At 42.6% G+C, this 21,037-nt stretch overlaps 1 protein-coding gene across 1 annotated transcript in view; it reads right to left on the bottom strand.

Annotated features, from left to right (window-relative positions):
- The window catches only part of NUP98 (nucleoporin 98 and 96 precursor), a 655,099-nt gene that overhangs the window by 129,834 nt on the left and 504,228 nt on the right, over window positions 1-21,037 (bottom strand).

Consider the following 21,037-nt stretch of genomic DNA (forward strand, 5'->3'; position numbering starts at 1 on the left):
AAAGCTTGTACAAAACAATGAATATCAGGAAGAATAGCAATCTTTCTGTTGAAAAAGAACAGAAAGAGCAGAGATTTGACCTTTCAAGGAACTTGCGGACAAACCCTTATCTAAACCATCCTGAAGAAATTGTAATATTCTCGGTATTCTAAAAGAATGCCAAGAAAAATGATGAGAAAGACACCAAGAAATATAAGTCTTCCAGACTCTATAATATATCTCTCTGGATACAGATTTACGAGCCTGTAACATAGTATTAATCACAGAGTCAGAGAAACCTCTTTGACCAAGAATCAAGCGTTCAATCTCCATACCTTTAAATTTAAGGATTTCAGATCCTGATGGAAAAAAAGGACCTTGAGACAAAAGGTCTGGTCTTAACGGAAGAGTACACGGTTGGCAAGAGGCCATCCGGACAAGATCCTCATACCAAAACCTGTGAGGCCATGCCGGAGCTACCAGCAGAACAAACGAGCATTCCTTCAGAATCTTGGAGATTACTCTTGGAAGAAGAACTAGAGGCGGAAAGATATAGGCAGGATGATACTTCCAAGGAAGTGAAAATGCATCCACTGCCTCCGCCTGAGGATCCCGGGATCTGGACAGATACCTGGGAAGTTTCTTGTTTAGATGAGAAGCCATCAGATCTATTTCTGGAAGTTCCCACATTTGAACAATCTGAAGAAATACCTCTGGGTGAAGAGACCATTCGCCCGGATGCAACGTTTGGCGACTGAGATAATCCGCTTTCCAATTGTCCATACCTGGGATATAAACCGCAGAGATTAGACAGGAGCTGGATTCCGCCCAAACCAAAATTCGAGATACTTCTTTCATAGCCAGAGGACTGTGAGTCCCTCCTTGATGATTGATGTATGCCACAGATGTGACATTGTCTTATCTGAAAACAAATGAACAACTCTCTCTTCGGAAGAGGCCAAGACTGAAGAGCTCTGAAAATTGCACGGAGTTCCAAAATATTGATCGGAAATCTCACCTCCTGAGATTCCCAAACCCCTTGTGCCGTCAGATACCCCCATACAGCTCCCCAACCTGTAAAACTAGCATCTGTTGAGATTATAGTCCAGGTCGGAAGAACAAAGAAGCCCCCTGAACTAAACGATGGTGATCTGTCCACCATGTCAGAGAGTGTCATAAAATCGGTTTAAAGATATTAATTGAGATATCTTTGAGTAATCCCTGCACCATTGGTTCAGCATACAGAGCTGAAGAGGTCGCATGTAAAAACGAGCAAAGGAGATCGCATCTGATGCGGCAGTCCTAAGACCCAACATTTCCATGCATAAGGCTACCAAAGGGAATGATTGTGACTGAAGGTTTTGACAAGCTGATATCAATGTTAAACTTCTCTTGACTGACAAGGACAGAGTCATAGACACTGAATTTATCTAGAAACCTAAAAAGGTTACCCTTGTCTGAGGAATCAATGAACTGATTGGTAAATTGATCCTCCAACCATGAACTTGAAGAAACAACACAAGTCGATTCGTATGAGATTCTACGAAAATGAGAAGACTGAGCAAGTACCAAGATATCGTCCAAATAAGGAAATACCAAAACCCTATTCTCTGAATACAGAAAGAAGGGCACCGAGAACCTTTGAAAAAAATTCTTGGAACTGAGGCTAGGCCAAACGGTAGAGCCACAAAACTGGTAATGCTTGTCTAAAAAGAGAATCTCAGACACTAAAAGTAATCTGGATGAATCGGAATATGCAGATAAACATCCTGTAAATCTATTGTAGACATATAATGCCCTTGCTAAACAAAAGGCAGGATAGTCCTACAGTAACCATCTTGAATGTTGGTATCCTAACATAACGATTCAATAATGATAGATCCAGAACTGGTCTGAAGGAATTGACCTTCTTTGGTACAATGAAGAGATAAAATAAAACCCCAGCCCCTGTTCCAGAACTGGAACTGGCATAAATACTCCAGCCAACTCTAGATCTGAAACACATTTCAGAAATGCTGAGCCTTGCTGTGTTAACTGGGACACGGGAAAGAAAAGAATCTCTTAGCAGGAGGCCTTAACTTGAAGCCAATTCTGTACCTTTCTGAAACAATGTTTCTGAAACCAGAGATTAAGAACGGAATTGATCCAAATTTCTTTGAAGAAAACGTAATCTGCCCCATACCAGCTGAGCTGGAATAAGGGCCGCACCTTCATAGGTACTTAGGAGCTGGCTATAGGTTTCTATAAAGCTCGGATATATTCCAAACTGGAAATAGTTTCCAAACTGATACCGCTCCTGAGGATGAAGGATCAGGCTTTTGTTCCTTGTTGTGAGGAAAGGAACGAAATGATTATTTACCCTGAAAGAAAGGGAAAGCAAAGTTGACTTAGAAGACATGTCAGTATTCCAAGTTTAATCCATAAAGCTTTTCTAGCTAAAATAGCTAGAGACATATACCTGACATCAACTCTAATGATATCAAAAGATGGTATCACCAATAAAATTATTAGCATGTTATAGAATAATAATAATGCTATAAAATTATGATCTGTTACTTGTTGCGCTAAAGCTTCTAACCAAAAAGTTGAAGCTGCAGCAACATCCGCTAAAAATATAGCAGGTCTAAGAAGATTACCTGAACATAAGTAAGCTTTTCTTAGAAAGGATTCAATTTTCCTATCTAAAGGATCCTTAAATGAAGTACTATCTGCCATAGGAATAGTAGTACATTAGCAGGAGTAGAGACAGCCCCATAACCTTAGGGATTTTTGTCCCAAAAAACTCTAATCTGTCAGATGGCACAGGATATAATTTGCTTAAACGTCTAGAAGGAGTAAATAAATTACCCAAATTATTCCATTCCCTGGAAATTACTTCAGAAATAGCATCAGGGAGATAAAACACCTCTGGAATAACTACCTTATTTAAACGTTTACATTTAGTATCAAGAGGACCAGAATCCTCTATTTCTAATGCAAATAACACTTCTTTAAGTAAAGAACGAATAAATTCCATCTTGGACAAATACAAAGATTTATCAGCATCAAAATGATGATGTTCATTTAAAAATTCATCTGAAAAAAAGAGAAGTTTTAAAAGACTTTTATGTATACTAGAAGGAGAAATAACAGACATAGCCTTCTTAATGGATTTAAAATAAATAAAATCTCTTATGTTATCAGGAACACTCTGAAAATTAGATGTTGACGGAACAGCAACAGGTAATGTAACAGTACTAAAGGAAATTTTATCTGCATTAATAAGTTTGACATGACATGCAATACAAATAACAGCTGGAGAAACAGATACCAAAAGTTTATAGCAGACTTAGCTTGGTAGCTCCAGCACTGTGCAGTGATTTTCCTGTAGTAACTTCTGACTCAGTTGCAACGTGGAACATCTTGCAATATGTAAAAGAAAAAAACAACATATAAAGCAAAATTGATCAAATTCCTTAAATGACAGTTTCAGGAATGGGAAAAAAATGCCAGTGAACAAGCTTCTAGCAACCAGAAGCAATAAATAATGAGACTTAAATAATGTGGAGACAAAAATGACGCCCAAATTTTTTAGCGCCAAAAAAGACGCCCACATTATCTGGCGCCTAAATGCTTTTGGCGCCAAAAATGACGCCACATCCGGAACGCCGACATTTTTGGCGCAAAATAACGTCAAAGAATGACGCAACTTCCGGCGACACGTATGACGCCGGAAACGGAAATAGAATTTTTGCGCCAAAAAAGTCAGCGCCAAAAATGACGCAATAAAATGAAGCATTTTCAGCCCCCGCGAGCCTAACAGCCCACAGGGAAAAAGTCAAATTTTAAGGTAAAATATGTTAAATTAAAATGCATTATCCCAAATATGAAACTGACTGTCTGAAAAATAAGGAAAGTTGAACATTCTGAGTCAAGGCAAATAAATGTTTGAATACATATATTTAGAACTTTATAAACAAAGTGCCCAACCATAGCTAGGAGTGTCACAGAAAATAAGACTTACTTACCCCAGGACACTCATCTACATATAGCAGATAGCCAAACCAGTACTGAAACGAGAATCAGCAGAGGTAATGGTATATATAAGAGTATATCGTCGATCTGAAAAGGGAGGTAAGAGATGAATCTCTACGACCGATAACAGAGAACCTATGAAATAGACCCCGTAGAAGGAGATCACTGCATTCAAATAGGCAATACTCTCCTCACATCCCTCTGACATTCACTGCACGCTGAGAGGAAAACCGGGCTCCAACTTGCTGCGGAGCGCATATCAACGTAGAATCTAGCACAAACTTACTTCACCACCTCCATCGGAGGCAAAGTTTGTAAAACTGAATTGTGGGTGTGGTGAGGGGTGTATTTATAGGCATTTTAAGGTTTGGGAAACTTTGCCCCTCCTGGTAGGAATGTATATTCCCATACGTCACTAGCTCATGGACTCTTGCTAATTACATGAAAGAAATCAGAAAAGGAGACTCACAAGAAAGAGTAGATAGCTCAGAAACTCTTCTAGCAGAAGAGATAGCCAAAAGGAACAACACTTTCCAAGAAAGAAGTTTAATGTCCAAATAATGCATAGGCTCAAATGGAGGAGCCTGTAACACCTTCAAAACCAAATTAAGACTCCAAGGAGGAGAGATTGATTTAATGACAGGCTTGATACGGACCAACGCCTGTACAAAACAATATCAAGAAGCTTAGCAATCTTTCTGTGAAATAAAACAGAAAGAGCAGAGATTTGTCCCTTCAAGGAACTTTCAGACAAACCCTTATCCAAACCATCCTGAAGAAACTTTAAAATTCTAGGAATTCTAAAAGAATGCCAAGAGAATTTATGAGAAGAACACCATGAAATGTAAGTCTTCCAAACTCAATAATAAATCTTTCTAGAGACAGATTTACAAGCTTGCAACATAGTATTAATTACCGAGTCAGAGAAACCTCTATGACTTGCGGGAAAATGTTAGCAGGATGATAACACCAAGGAAGTGTCAGCGCATCCACTGCTTCCGCCTGAACATCCCTAGACCTGGACAGGTATCTGAAGTTTCTTGTTTAGATGAGAGGCCAACAGATCTATCTCTGGAAGACCCCATATCTGAACAATCTGAGGAAACACATCTGGATGGAGGGACCACTCCCCTGGATGTAAAGTCTGACGGCTGAGATAATCCGCCTCCCAATTGTCTATACCTGGGATATGTACCGCAGAGATTAGACTTAGACAGGAGCTGGATTCCGTCCAAGCAAGTATCCGAGATACTCTCAACATAATTCCATTCTCTCACCCCCTCAAATGCTCTCACTCAACCACAACCCACATAACAAACTTAGCTTATTCTCCCCTGTTACTGAGGAAGAAGTTTCGGCACTTATACTGCGCTCTCACCTCACTACCTGTCCCCTTGACCCTATCCCCTCACAGCTACTCCCCTCCCTCTGTGCCACCCTTACCCCTATACTCACACACACTTTTAACCTCTCCTTCAGCACCGGTATATTTCCCTCATCGCTGAAACATTCACTTGTCACACCTATCCTCAAAAAACCTTCCCTTGATCCTACCTCCCCATCCAACTACTGCCCTATTTCCCTCCTCCCTCTTGCATCAAAGCTTCTCGAAAAACTAGCTTATGCACGCCTATCCCATTTCCTTACAATAAACTCCCTCCTTGACCCATTGCAATCTGGATTTCGTCCCCATCACTCCACAGAAACAGCAATTGTTAAAGTTACCAACGACCTACTTACAGCAAAATCAAAAGGCCACTTCTCTCTGCTTATTCTCCTTGATCTGTCCGCAGCCTTTGACACTGTTGACCACCCTCTCTTGCTCCAAAACCTCCAATCCTTCGGCATATGTGACACAGCCCTCTTGTGGCTCTCTTACCTGTCAAACCGCACCTTTAGTGTAGCCTTCTCTGGGGCCTCCTCTGCCCCGTCACCACTTTCTGTCGGAGTACCCCAAGGCTCTGTCCTCGGTCCCCTTCTCTTCTCAATCTACACGTCATCACTAGGTTCCCTAATAAAGTCCCACGGTTTACAATATCATTTGTATGCCGATGACACCCGAATCTACTTCTCTGCACCAGACCTTTCTCCTTCCTTGCTAACCCGTGTCACTGTCTTTCTCACATCTCCAACTGGATGTCCTCTCACTACCTCAAGCAAAATCTCTCCAAAACTGAGCTCCTTATTATCCCCCCTTCTCCTAAATTCTCCACCACCAATCTCTATAACTGTCGACAACACCATCATTACCCCTACCCCGCATGCCCGATGTCTCTGGGTCACATTTGACTCAGATCTTTCTTTCACTACTCACATTCAGTCTTTGGCTAAAGCCTGCCGCTTCCAACATAAAAACATCTCTAAAATCAGACACTTCCTTACACAAGACACAACTAAGATTTTAATCTACTCATCCTCTCCCGCCTCGATTACTGCAACTCTGTCCTCTCTGGTCTCCCCACCTACCGCCTAGCTCCTTTAAAATCCTTAATGAATGCCTCTGCCAGACTTATCTTCCTTACAAGTTGGTCTTCATCTGCTGCACCTCTCTGCCAATCTCTTCACTGGCTTCCTCTTGCCTCTAGGATCAAACACAAAATTCTCATTCTGACATACAAAGCCCTCAACTGCACTGCTCCCCCCAATATCTCAGACCTTTGTCTCCAGATACTCTCCCTCCCGTCCCCTTAGCTCTGCTCACGACCTCCTACTCTCCTCCTCTCTTGTCACCTCATCACACTCCCGCTTACAGGACTTCTCCAGACTGGCTCCTATCTTGTGGAAGTCTCTGCCTCGCTCCACAACACTCTGTTCTAGTTTTAAAATCTTCAAGTGCTCCCTAAAGACTCTACTGTTCAGGGATGCATACAACCTATCCTAACCTTTCTTTATACCAGTCCCTCTCCTCCATTGCTATCCCCTGAACCCCCTTAGCATGTAAGCTTAAGAATCCACCTTCTCAAGAGCTGACTACAACAGTGCAACTCTTGGGAGGGCCGTCTACCCATTTGATCCCTATAACTGTTTTGTTGTACACCGCCTTTGTTAATAGCGCTGCGGAATCTGTTGGCGCTCTACAAATAACCGATAATAATAATACTTCTTTCATAGCTTGTGGACTTGAGTCCCACCCTGATGATTGACATATGCCACAGTTGTGATATCGTCTGTCTGAAAGCAAATGACCGGATCTCTCTTCAACAAAGGCCAAAACTGAAGAGCTCTGAGAATTGCACGGAGTTCTAAAATATTGATAGGTAATCTCGCCTCTTGAGATTACCAAACCCCTTGCGTGGTCAGAGATCCCCGAACAGCTCCTCAACCTGAAGCATCTGTAGTGATCACAGTCCAGGTTGGCCGAACAAAAAAAGCCCCTTGAACTAAACACTGATTTAACCACCACGTCAGAGTGTCGAACATTGGGATTTAAGGATATTAATTGTGATATCTTTGTATAATCCCTGCACCATTGATTCAGCATACAAATCTGGAGAGATCTCATGTGAAAACGAGCAAAAGACATCACATACGATGCTGCAGTCATGAGGCCTAAAACTTCCATGCACATAGCCACTGAAGGGAATGACAGACTGAAGGTGCCGACAGGCTGCAACCAATTTCAAACGTCTCTTGTCTGTTAGAGTCATGGACACAATCTATCTGGAAACCTAAAAAGGTGACCCTTGTCTGAGGAATCAAACTTTCTGGTAAATTGATCCTCAACCATGTTTTTGAAGCAACAACACTAGTTTATTCGTGTGAGATTCTGCAGAACGTAAAGACTGAACTAGTACCAAGATATCATCCAAATAAGGAAACACCGCAATACCCTGTTCTCTGATTATAGAGTAGGGCACCTAGAACCTTGGAAAAGATTATTGGAGCTGTTGCTAGGCCAAATGGAAGAGCAACAAATTGGTAATGCTTGTCTAGAAAAGAGAATCTCAGGAACTGATGTTCTGGATGAATCGGAATATGAAGGTACGCATCCTGCAAATCTATTGTAGACATATGTCCTTGCTGAAAAAACAGAATTTATGTTTACCTGATAAATTACTTTCTCCAACGGTGTGTCCGGTCCACGGCGTCATCCTTACTTGTGGGATATTCTCCTCCCCAACAGGAAATGGCAAAGAGCCCAGCAAAGCTGGTCACATGATCCCTCCTAGGCTCCGCCTACCCCAGTCATTCGACCGACGTTAAGGAGGAATATTTGCATAGGAGAAACCATATGGTACCGTGGTGACTGTAGTTAAAGAAAATAAATTATCAGACCTGATTAAAAAAACCAGGGCGGTCCGTGGACCGGACACACCGTTGGAGAAAGTAATTTATCAGGTAAACATAAATTCTGTTTTCTCCAACATAGGTGTGTCCGGTCCACGGCGTCATCCTTACTTGTGGGAACCAATACCAAAGCTTTAGGACACGGATGAAGGGAGGGAGCAAATCAGGTCACCTAAATGGAAGGCACCACGGCTTGCAAAACCTTTCTCCCAAAAATAGCCTCAGAAGAAGCAAAAGTATCAAACTTGTAAAATTTGGTAAAAGTGTGCAGTGAAGACCAAGTCGCTGCCCTACATATCTGATCAACAGAAGCCTCGTTTTTGAAGGCCCATGTGGATGCCACAGCCCTAGTGGAATGAGCTGTGATTCTTTCGGGAGGCTGCCGTCCGGCAGTCTCGTAAGCCAATCTGATGATGCTTTTAATCCAAAAAGAGAGAGAGGTAGAAGTTGCTTTTTGACCTCTCCTTTTACCAGAATAAACAACAAACAAGGAAGATGTTTGTCTAAAATCCTTTGTAGCATCTAAATAGAATTTTAGAGCGCGAACAACATCCAAATTGTGCAACAAACGTTCCTTCTTTGAAACTGGTTTCGGACACAGAGAAGGTACGATAATCTCCTGGTTAATGTTTTTGTTAGAAACAACTTTTGGAAGAAAACCAGGTTTAGTACGTAAAACCACCTTATCTGCATGGAACACCAGATAAGGAGGAGAACACTGCAGAGCAGATAATTCTGAAACTCTTCTAGCAGAAGAGATTGCAACTAAAAACAAAACTTTCCAAGATAATAACTTAATATCAACGGAATGTAAGGGTTCAAACGGAACCCCCTGAAGAACTGAAAGAACTAAATTGAGACTCCAAGGAGGAGTCAAAGGTTTGTAAACAGGCTTAATTCTAACCAGAGCCTGAACAAAGGCTTGAACATCTGGCACAGCTGCCAGCTTTTTGTGAAGTAACACAGACAAGGCAGAAATCTGTCCCTTCAGGGAACTTGCAGATAATCCTTTTTCCAATCCTTCTTGAAGGAAGGATAGAATCTTAGGAATCTTAACCTTGTCCCAAGGGAATCCTTTAGATTCACACCAACAGATATATTTTTTCCAAATTTTGTGGTAAATCTTTCTAGTTACAGGCTTTCTGGCCTGAACAAGAGTATCGATAACAGAATCTGAGAACCCTCGCTTCGATAAGATCAAGCGTTCAATCTCCAAGCAGTCAGCTGGAGTGAAACCAGGTTCGGATGTTCGAACGGACCCTGAACAAGAAGGTCTCGTCTCAAAGGTAGCTTCCAAGGTGGAGCCGATGACATATTCACCAGATCTGCATACCAAGTCCTGCGTGGCCACGCAGGAGCTATCAAGATCACCGACGCCCTCTCCTGATTGATCCTGGCTACCAGCCTGGGGATGAGAGGGAACGGCGGGAACACATAAGCTAGTTTGAAGGTCCAAGGTGCTACTAGTGCATCCACTAGAGCCGCCTTGGGATCCCTGGATCTGGACCCGTAGCAAGGAACTTTGAAGTTCTGACGAGAGGCCATCAGATCCATGTCTGGAATGCCCCACAGCTGAGTGACTTGGGCAAAGATTTCCGGATGGAGTTCCCACTCCCCCGGATGCAATGTCTGACGACTCAGAAAATCCGCTTGCCAATTTTCCACTCCTGGGATGTGGATAGCGGACAGGTGGCAGGAGTGAGACTCCGCCCATAGAATGATTTTGGTCACTTCTTCCATCGCTAGGGAACTCCTTGTTCCCCCCTGATGGTTGATGTACGCAACAGTTGTCATGTTGTCTGATTGAAACCGTATGAACTTGGCCCTCGCTAGCTGAGGCCAAGCCTTGAGAGCATTGAATATCGCTCTCAGTTCCAGAATATTTATCGGTAGAAGAGATTCTTCCCGAGACCAAAGACCCTGAGCTTTCAGGGATCCCCAGACCGCGCCCCAGCCCATCAGACTGGCGTCGGTCGTGACAATGACCCACTCTGGTCTGCGGAATGTCATCCCTCGTGACAGGTTGTCCAGGGACAGCCACCAACGGAGTGAGTCTCTGGTCCTCTGATTTACTTGTATCTTCGGAGACAAGTCTGTATAATCCCCATTCCACTGACTGAGCATGCACAGTTGTAATGGTCTTAGATGAATGCGCGCAAAAGGAACTATGTCCATAGCCGCTACCATCAACCCGATCACTTCCATGCACTGAGCTATGGAAGGAAGAGGAACGGAATGAAGCATCCGACAAGAGTCTAGAAGCTTTGTTTTTCTGGCCTCTGTCAGAAATATCCTCATTTCTAAGGAGTCTATTATTGTTCCCAAGAAGGGAACCCTTGTTGACGGAGATAGAGAACTCTTTTCCACGTTCACTTTCCATCCGTGAGATCTGAGAAAGGCCAGGACGATGTCCGTGTGAGCCTTTGCTTGAGGAAGGGACGACGCTTGAATCAGAATGTCGTCCAAGTAAGGTACTACAGCAATGCCCCTTGGTCTTAGCACAGCTAGAAGGGACCCTAGTACCTTTGTGAAAATCCTTGGAGCAGTGGCTAATCCGAAAGGAAGCGCCACGAACTGGTAATGCTTGTCCAGGAATGCGAACCTTAGGAACCGATGATGTTCCTTGTGGATAGGAATATGTAGATACGCATCCTTTAAATCCACCGTGGTCATGAATTGACCTTCCTGGATGGAAGGAAGAATAGTTCGAATGGTTTCCATCTTGAACGATGGAACCTTGAGAAACTTGTTTAAGATCTTGAGATCTAAGATTGGTCTGAACGTTCCCTCTTTTTTGGGAACTATGAACAGATTGGAGTAGAACCCCATCCCTTGTTCTCTTAATGGAACAGGATGAATCACTCCCATTTTTAACAGGTCTTCTACACAATGTAAGAATGCCTGTCTTTTTATGTGGTCTGAAGACAACTGAGACCTGTGGAACCTCCCCCTTGGGGGAAGTCCCTTGAATTCCAGAAGATAACCTTGGGAGACTATTTCTAGCGCCCAAGGATCCAGAACATCTCTTGCCCAAGCCTGAGCGAAGAGAGAGAGTCTGCCCCCCACCAGATCCGGTCCCGGATCGGGGGCCAACATTTCATGCAGTCTTGGTAGCAGTGGCAGGTTTCTTGGCCTGCTTTCCCTTGTTCCAGCCTTGCATTGGTCTCCAAGCTGGCTTGGCTTGAGAAGTATTACCCTCTTGCTTAGAGGACGTAGCACCTCGGGCTGGTCCGTTTCTACGAAAGGGACGAAAATTAGGTTTATTTTTTGCCTTGAAAGGTCGATCCTGAGGAAGGGCGTGGCCCTTACCCCCAGTGATATCAGAGATAATCTCTTTCAAGTCAGGGCCAAACAGCGTTTTCCCCTTGAAAGGAATGTTAAGTAGCTTGTTCTTGGAAGACGCATCAGCCGACCAAGATTTCAACCAAAGCGCTCTGCGCGCCACAATAGCAAACCCAGAATTCTTAGCCGCTAACCTAGCCAATTGCAAAGTGGCGTCTAGGGTGAAAGAATTAGCCAATTTGAGAGCATTGATTCTGTCCATAATCTCCTCATAAGGAGGAGAATCACTATCGACCGCCTTTATCAGCTCATCGAACCAGAAACATGCGGCTGTAGCGACAGGGACAATGCATGCAATTGGTTGTAGAAGGTAACCCTGCTGAACAAACATCTTTTTAAGCAAACCTTCTAATTTTTTATCCATAGGATCTTTGAAAGCACAACTATCTTCTATGGGTATAGTGGTGCGTTTGTTTAAAGTGGAAACCGCTCCCTCGACCTTGGGGACTGTCTGCCATAAGTCCTTTCTGGGGTCGACCAAAGGAAACAATTTTTTAAATATGGGGGGAGGGACGAAAGGAATACCGGGCCTTTCCCATTCTTTATTAACAATGTCCGCCACCCGCTTGGGTATAGGAAAAGCTTCTGGGAGCCCCGGCACCTCTAGGAACTTGTCCATTTTACATAGCTTCTCTGGGATGACCAACTTGTCACAATCATCCAGAGTGGATAATACCTCCTTAAGCAGAATGCGGAGATGTTCCAACTTAAATTTAAATGCAATCACATCAAGTTCAGCCTGTTGAGAGATGTTCCCTGAATCAGTAATTTCTCCCTCAGACAAAACCTCCCTGGCCCCATCAGACTGGGTTAGGGGCCCTTCAGAGATATTAGTATCAGCGTTGCCATGCTCTTCAGTATCTAAAACAGAGCAGCCGCGCTTACGCTGACAAGTGTTCATTCTGGCTAAAATGTTTTTGACAGAATTATCCATTACAGCCGTTAATTGTTGCATAGTAAGGAGTATTGGCGCGCTAGATGTACTAGGGGCCTCCTGAGTGGGCAAGACTCGTGTAGACGAAGGAGGGAATGATGCAGTACCATGCTTACTCCCCTCACTTGAGGAATCATCTTGGGCATCATTGTCATTATCACATAAATCACATTTATTTAAATGAATAGGAATTCTGGCTTCCCCACATTCAGAACACAGTCTATCTGGTAGTTCAGACATGTTAAACAGGCGTAAACTTGATAACAAAGTACAAAAACGTTTTAAAATAAAACCGTTACTGTCACTTTAAATTTTAAACTGAACACACTTTATTACTGCAATTGCGAAAAAACATGAAGGAATTGTACAAAATTCACCAAATTTTCACCACAGTGTCTTAAAGCCTTAAAAGTATTGCACACCAAAATTGGAAGCTTTAACCCTTAAAATAACGGAACCGGAGCCGTTTTAAACTTTAACCCCTTTACAGTCCCTGGTATCTGCTTTGCTGAGACCCAACCAAGCCCAAAGGGGAATACGATACCAAATGATGCCTTCAGAAAGTCTTTTCTAAGTATCAGAGCTCCTCACACATGCGACTGCATGCCATGCCTCTCAAAAACAAGTGCGCCACACCGGCGCGAAAATGAGGCTCTGCTTATGCTTTGGGAAAGTCCCTAAGTAATAAGGTGTCTAATACAGTGCCTGCCGATATTCTTATATCAAAATACCCAGATAAAATGATTCCTCAAGGCTAAATATGTGTTAATAATGAATCGATTTAGCCCAGAAAAGTCTACAGTCTTAATAAGCCCTTGTGAAGCCCTTATTTATGATCGTAATAAACATGGCTTACCGGATCCCATAGGGAAAATGACAGCTTCCAGCATTACATCGTCTTGTTAGAATGTGTCATACCTCAAGCAGCAAGAGACTGCATACTGTTCCCCCAACTGAAGTTAGTAGCTCTCAACAGTCCTGTGTGGAACAGCCATGGATTTTAGTTACGGTTGCTAAAATCATTTTCCTCATACAAACAGAAATCTTCATCTCTTTTCTGTTTCTGAGTAAATAGTACATACCAGCACTATTTCAAAATAACAAACTCTTGATTGAATAATAAAAACTACAGTTAAACACTAAAAAACTAAGCCATCTCCGTGGAGATGTTGCCTGTACAACGGCAAAGAGAATGACTGGGGTAGGCGGAGCCTAGGAGGGATCATGTGACCAGCTTTGCTGGGCTCTTTGCCATTTCCTGTTGGGGAGGAGAATATCCCACAAGTAAGGATGACGCCGTGGACCGGACACACCTATGTTGGAGAAATTGCTGGTAAAGGATACAATTTTTTAAACCTTGAAGAAGGAATAAAAGGAGTACCTGGCTTATTCCATTCCTTAGAAATCATATCAGAAATAGGAAAAACCTCTGGAGTAACCACAGTAGGTTTAAAAACAGCATTTAAACGTTTACTAGTCTTAACATCAAGAGGACTGGCTTCCTCAATATCCAAAGTAATTAACACTTCTTTTAACAAAGAACAAATATACTCCATTTTAAAAATATAAGTAGATTTGTCAGTGTCAATATCTGAGGAAGGATCTTCTGAGTCAGATAGATCCTCATCAGGAGGAGGATAATTCAGTATGTTGTCTGTCATTTGAAATTTCATCAACTTTATGAGAAGTTTTAAAAGACCTTTTACGTTTATTAGAAGGCGGAAATGCAGACAAAGACTTCTGAATAGAATCAGTAACAAATTCTTTAAAATTCATAGGTATATCATGTACATTAGAAGTTGAAGGAACTGCAACCGGCAATGTACTATTACTGATGGATATATTGTCTGCATGTAAAAGTTTATCATGACAACTATTACAAATGACATTCGGATATATAATTTTCACAATCTTACAACAAATGCACTTAGCTTTGGTAGAACCGATGTCAGGCAGCAAAGTTCCAACAGATACTTCTGAGACAGGATCAGATTGTGACATCTTGCAAAATGTAAAAGAAAAAACATATAAAGCAAAATGATCAATTTCCTTATATGACAGTTTCAGGAATGGGAAAAAAATATGCAAATAGCATAGCCCTCTGACATAGAAAAAGGCAAGAGGCAAATAGCAATAGGGTAATTAATGAAAAATTTGGCGCCAAGTATGACGCACAACGTAACTGAAAAATTTTTGGCCCCGACATCCGGAAATGACACACTTGCCTCACTAACGACGCAACCCTGTGTAAGGACTCTGCGTCAACTACGACGCCGGAAATGACGAACTTGCGTCAACGGACGTACTTTCGCGCCAAAAAAAGTCTTGCGCCAAGACGCAATAAAGTCTATCATTTGGCGCACCCGCGGGCCTAGTACTGCCCGCAATTTGCAAGAAAAATATAGTCAATCTGAAAAAAAGACTAAACCCCAGGTAAGAAAAATTATTTCTTAAAATGTTTATTTTCCCCAAATAAGAAACAGACAGTCTGCACAAGGAAATACATGAACCTGACTCATGGCAAATATAAGTACAATACACATATTTAGAACTTTATATAAATGCAGATAGCCAAACCAGTACTGAAACAGTTATCAGTAGAGGTAATGGTATATGAGAGTATAGAGTCGATCTGAAAAGGGAGGTAGGAGATGAATCTCTACGACCGATAACCGAGAACCTATGAAAGAGATCTCCAGTGAGGAAAACTGTTGCATTCAATAGGTGATACTCCCTTCACATCCCTCTGACATTCACTGTACTCAGAGGAATCGGGCTTCAAAATGCTGAGAAGTGCATGTCAACGTAAAAATCTTAGCACAAACTTACTTCACCACCTCCATAGGAGGCAAAGTTTGTAAAACTGAATTGTGGGTGTGGTGAGGGGTGTATTTATAGGCATTTTAAGGTTTGGGAAACTTTGCCCCTCCTGGTAGGATTGTATATCCCAAACGTCACTCGCTCATGGACTCTTGCCAATTACATGAAAGAAATAGATTTACTAAACCTATAATAAAATGTTCTTTAAAACAGACTTATAAGCCTGCTACATAGTTATTCAAAGGGAAACCTCTGATTTAACACTAAACAATTTCCATACCTTCAAATTACTAATTTGAAATCCCGATGACAAAATAGCCCCTAAAACAAAAGGGCTAGCCAAAGAAAAAGCAGCGAAAGGATGGTAACTAGACATCCGAACAAGATCCACATACCAAACTTAAAAGGCCATGCTGATGCTATCAGAAACATATGAGACTATTGCAAAACGATCTTGAACACCGTTGGAAGAGAAAAAAAACAGAGGCAGAAGGAAGTAGCCAGGTTGCAAAAACCAAGACACTGCAAATGTATCCACCATTTCCACCTAAATATTCCTAGATCTGAGAAGGTACCTGGGAAATTGAGAGAAAACATCTGTATAGAGATACCACTCTACCAGATATAAAGACTGACTGTTGATATAATCCATCTCCCAAATGTCTAAACCTGAGATATAAATCTTAAAGATTAGACAGGAGATGAAAACCACCCAACGTATTCAAGATACTGAATTGCTAAGGAACTGCGAGTCCCTATTAAATGATTGACATATGCCACAATTGTGATATTGTTTGACTGAAGAAAAATTCTCTCCTAAAAGAAGTCAAGCCTGAAAGAGCTCTGAAAATAGCACAGAGATCAAAATATTGAATGGAAACCTCGCCTCTTGAAGTTTCCAAACCCCTTGTGCTGTCAAAGACCCTCAGACAGCTCCCCAACCTGCAAGACTTGCATCCATAAAGAATACAGTCCAGGAAGGACGAACAAAAGGAGACCCCTGAATAAAACAATGATAGACTAATCATCAAAAACAGAGAGTAGAGTGTTTAGGATTTAAGAATATCAACTGTGATATCTGAAAACAAACTTTGTATCATAGATTCAGTATGCAAAGCAAAAAGATCTCAGATGAAAAACAAGCAAAAGGGAACCACGCACAATGCTACAGTTATGAGACCTAAGACTTTCATACGCAAATAGCCACTGAAAGAAATGTTCCAGACTAAGTAAAACAGGCTAATGCCAAATACAATTGACTTTTGTCCGATAAAGACAAAGACATGAACACAGAATCCATCTAAAAAAACAAAAAGAAGTGAAAATGAATCAAATTGAAAAAGACTGAACCCCAGGTAAGAAAAAAAAGTTTGAATAAACTTCCCAAACATGATTCCTATACTGAAACTGTTTAGACTGCAAAAGGGAAATCTACATAGACCTGACTCATGGCAAATAAGTAAATACATATATTTAAAACATTATATTAATACATAAAGCGCCAAACCATAGCTGAGAATGTCTTAAATAATAACTACTTACCGAAAGACACCCATCCACATATAGCAGATAGCCAAACAAGTACTGAAAAAGTATCAGCGGAGGTAATGGTACATAGGAGTATATCGTCGATCTGAAAAGGGAGGTAGGAGATGAATCTCTACGACCGATAACAGAGAACCCTTAAAAAGATTTCCCCCAAGGAAAACCATAAAAATCGATAGGCGATACCCCCTTCACATCCCAATAAAACTTTACTCAGAGGAATTTGGCTTAAAAATGCTTAGAAGCGCTTATCATGGAAGAAAAACAGAATTTATGTTTACCTGATAAATTACTTTCTCCAACGGTGTGTCCGGTCCACGGCGTCATCCTTACTTGTGGGGATATTCTCTTCCCCAACAGCAAATGGCAAAGAGCCCAGCAAAGCTGGTCACATGATCCCTCCTAGGCTCCGCCTACCCCAGTCATTCGACCGACGTTAAGGAGGAATATTTGCATAGGAGAAACCATATGATACCGTGGTGACTGTAGTTAAAGAAAATAAATTATCAGACCTGATTAAAAAACCAGGGCGGGCCGTGGACCGGGCACACCCTTGGAGAAAGTAATTTATCAGGTAAACATAAATTCTGTTTTCTCCAACATAGGTGTGTCCGGTCCACGGCGTCATCCTTACTTGTGGGAACCAATACCAAAGCTTTAGGACACGGATGAAGGGAGGGAGCAAATCAGGTCACCTAAATGGAAGGCACCACGGCTTGCAAAACCTTTCTCCCAAAAACAGCCTCAGAAGAAGCAAAAGTATCAAACTTGTAAAATTTGGTAAAAGTGTGCAGTGAAGACCAAGTCGCTGCCCTACATATCTGATCAACAGAAGCCTCGTTCTTGAAGGCCCATGTGGAAGCCACAGCCCTAGTGGAATGAGCTGTGATTCTTTCAGGAGGCTGCCGTCCGGCAGTCTCGTAAGCCAATCTGATGATGCTTTTAATCCAAAAAGAGAGAGAGGCAGAAGTAGCTTTTTGACCTCTCCTTTTACCAGAATAAACAACAAACAAGGAAGATGTTTGTCTAAAATCCTTTGTAGCATCTAAATAGAATTTTAGAGCGCGAACATCATCCAAATTGTGCAACAAACGTTCCTTCTTCGAAACTGGTTTCGGACACAAAGAAGGCACGACTATCTCCTGGTTAATGTTTTTGTTAGAAACAACTTTTGGAAGAAAACCAGGTTTAGTACGTAAAACCACCTTATCTGCATGGAACACCAGATAAGGAGGAGAACACTGCAGAGCAGATAATTCTGAAACTCTTCTAGCAGAAGAAATTGCAACCAAAAACAAAACTTTCCAAGATAATAACTTAATATCAACGGAATGTAAGGGTTCAAACGGAACCCCCTGAAGAACTGAAAGAACTAAGTTGAGACTCCAAGGAGGAGTCAAAGGTTTGTAAACAGGCTTGATTCTAACCAGAGCCTGAACAAAGGCTTGAACATCTGGCACAGCTGCCAGTTTTTTGTGAAGTAACACAGACAAGGCAGAAATCTGTCCCTTCAAGGAACTTGCAGATAATCCTTTCTCCAATCCTTCTTGAAGAAAGGATAGAATCTTAGGAATCTTTACCTTGTCCCAAGGGAATCCTTTAGATTCACACCAACAGATATATTTTTTCCATATTTTGTGGTAAATTTTTCTAGTTACAGGCTTTCTGGCCTGAACAAGAGTATCAATAACAGAATCTGAGAACCCTCGTTTTGATAAGATCAAGCGTTCAATCTCCAAGCAGTCAGCTGGAGTGAGACCAGATTCGGATGTTCGAACGGACCTTGAACAAGAAGGTCTCGTCTCAAAGGTAGCTTCCATGGTGGAGCCGATGACATATTCACCAGATCTGCATACCAAGTCCTGCGTGGCCACGCAGGAGCTATCAAGATCACCGACGCCCTCTCCTGATTGATCCTGGCTACCAGCCTGGGGATGAGAGGAAACGGCGGGAATACATAAGCTAGTTTGAAGGTCCAAGGTGCTACTAGTGCATCTACTAGAGTCGCCTTGGGATCCCTGGATCTGGACCCGTAGCAAGGAACCTTGAAGTTCTGACGAGAGGCCATCAGATCCATGTCTGGAATGCCCCACAGTTGAGTAATTTGGGCAAAGATTTCCGGATGGAGTTCCCACTCCCCCGGATGTAATGTCTGACGACTCAGAAAATCCGCTTCCCAATTTTCCACTCCTGGGATGTGGATTGCAGACAGGTGGCAGGAGTGAGTCTCCGCCCATTGAATGATTTTGGTCACTTCTTCCATCGCCAGGGAACTCCTTGTTCCCCCCTGATGGTTGATGTACGCAACAGTCGTCATGTTGTCTGATTGAAACCGTATGAACTTGGCCTTTGCTAGCTGAGGCCAAGCCTTGAGAGCATTGAATATCGCTCTCAGTTCCAGAATATTTATCGGTAGAAGAGATTCTTCCCGAGACCAAAGACCCTGAGCTTTCAGGGATCCCCAGACCGCGCCCCAGCCCATCAGACTGGCGTCGGTCGTGACAATGACCCACTCTGGCCTGCAGAAGGTCATCCCTTGTGACAGGTTGTCCAGGGACAGCCACCAACGGAGTGAGTCTCTGGTCCTCTGATTTACTTGTATCTTCGGAGACAAGTCTGTATAGTCCCCATTCCACTGACTGAGCATGCACAGTTGTAATGGTCTTAGATGAATGCGCGCAAAAGGAACTATGTCCATTGCCGCTACCATCAAACCTATTACTTCCATGCACTGCGCTATGGAAGGAAGAGGAACGGAATGAAGTGTTTGACAAGAGTTTAGAAGTTTTGTTTTTCTGGCCTCTGTCAGAAAAATCCTCATTTCTAAGGAGTCTATTATTGTTCCCAAGAAGGGAACCCTTGTCGACGGAGATAGAGAACTCTTTTCCACGTTCACTTTCCATCCGTGAGATCTGAGAAAGGCCAGGACTATGTCCGTGTGAGCCTTTGCTTGAGGAAGGGACGACGCTTGAATCAGAATGTCGTCCAAGTAAGGTACTACTGCAATGCCCCTTGGTCTTAGCACCGCTAGAAGGGACCCTAGTACCTTTGTGAAAATCCTTGGAGCAGTGGCTAATCCGAAAGGAAGCGCCACGAACTGGTAATGCTTGTCCAGGAATGCGAACCTTAGGAACCGATGATGTTCCTTGTGGATAGGAATATGTAGATACGCATCCTTTAAATCCACCGTGGTCATGAATTGACCTTCCTGGATGGAAGGAAGAATTGTTCGAATGGTTTCCATTTTGAACGATGGAACCTTGAGAAACTTGTTTAAGATCTTGAGATCTAAGATTGGTCTGAACGTTCCCTCTTTTTTGGGAACTATAAACAGATTGGAGTAGAACCCCATCCCTTGTTCTAATGGAACAGGATGAATCACTCCCATTTTTAACAGGTCTTCTACACAATGTAAGAATGCCTGTCTCTTTATGTGGTCTGAAGACAATTGAGACCTGTGGAACCTCCCCCTTGGGGGAAGCCCCTTGAATTCCAGAAGATAACCTTGGGACACTATGTCTAGTGCCCAAGGATCCAGAACATCTCTTGCCCAAGCCTGAGCGAAGAGAGAGAGTCTGCCCCCCACCAGATCCGGTCCCGGATCGGGGGCCAACATTCCAGCCTTGCATTGGTCTCCAGGCTGGCTTGGCTTGAGAAGTATTACCCTCTTGCTTAGAGGACGTAGCACTTGGGGCTGGTCCGTTTCTACGAAAGGGACGAAAATTAGGTTTATTTTTGGTCTTGAAAGACCTATCCTGAGGAAGGGCGTGGCCCTTACCCCCAGTGATATCAGAGATAATCTCTTTCAAGTCAGGGCCAAACAGCGTTTTCCCCTTGAAAGGAATGTTAAGGAGTTTGTTCTTGGAAGACGCATCCGCTGACCAAGATTTCAACCAAAGCGCTCTACGCGCCACAATAGCAAACCCAGAATTCTTTGCCGCTAACCTAGCCAATTGCAAAGTGGCGTCTAGGGTGAAAGAATTAGCCAATTTGAGAGCACGGATTCTGTCCATAATCTCCTCATAAGGAGGAGAATCACTATCGATCGCCTTTACTAGCTCATCGAACCAGAAACACGCGGCTGTAGTGACAGGGACAATGCATGAAATAGGTTGT

The sequence above is a fragment of the Bombina bombina genome, chromosome 3 (genome assembly GCF_027579735.1).
Source record: "Bombina bombina isolate aBomBom1 chromosome 3, aBomBom1.pri, whole genome shotgun sequence".
In the NCBI taxonomy this organism is placed as follows: domain Eukaryota; kingdom Metazoa; phylum Chordata; class Amphibia; order Anura; family Bombinatoridae; genus Bombina; species Bombina bombina.